Raw genomic sequence first — 287 nt, forward strand, 5'->3', positions numbered from 1 at the left:
GGAGAAATTGAAAGAAAAAAAGGAAGAAAAGAACTGGGAGAAATTGAAAGAAAAAAAGGGGTGCAACACGAGGACTTCCCAAGTGGTCACCCAACTTAGTACTACTCTCGCCCAAGCACGCTTAACTACGTTGTTCTGATGAGATCCGGTGCATTAGTGCTGGTATGATCGCACCCGACATGCCATGCGCACAAAATCGGATTTAACGCATGCGGGGCGGCATGATCGAAACGCGATGGGCGTGAGCGGGGGAGGTTCTCATTTGTAGAGAAAGGAAGAAAAGAACT

General features: G+C 47.7%; 1 non-coding gene across 1 annotated transcript; it reads right to left on the reverse strand.

Moving 5' to 3' along the window:
- Positions 1-57: 57 nt before the first annotated feature.
- On the reverse strand, positions 58-176 carry LOC111476212. The gene has a single exon (XR_002716974.1). It is a non-coding gene; the product is annotated as a 5S ribosomal RNA (ribosomal RNA).
- Positions 177-287: the final 111 nt, after the last annotated feature.

The sequence above is a fragment of the Cucurbita maxima genome, unplaced genomic scaffold (assembly GCF_002738345.1).
Source record: "Cucurbita maxima cultivar Rimu unplaced genomic scaffold, Cmax_1.0 Cma_Scf06510, whole genome shotgun sequence".
In the NCBI taxonomy this organism is placed as follows: Eukaryota; Viridiplantae; Streptophyta; class Magnoliopsida; order Cucurbitales; family Cucurbitaceae; genus Cucurbita; species Cucurbita maxima.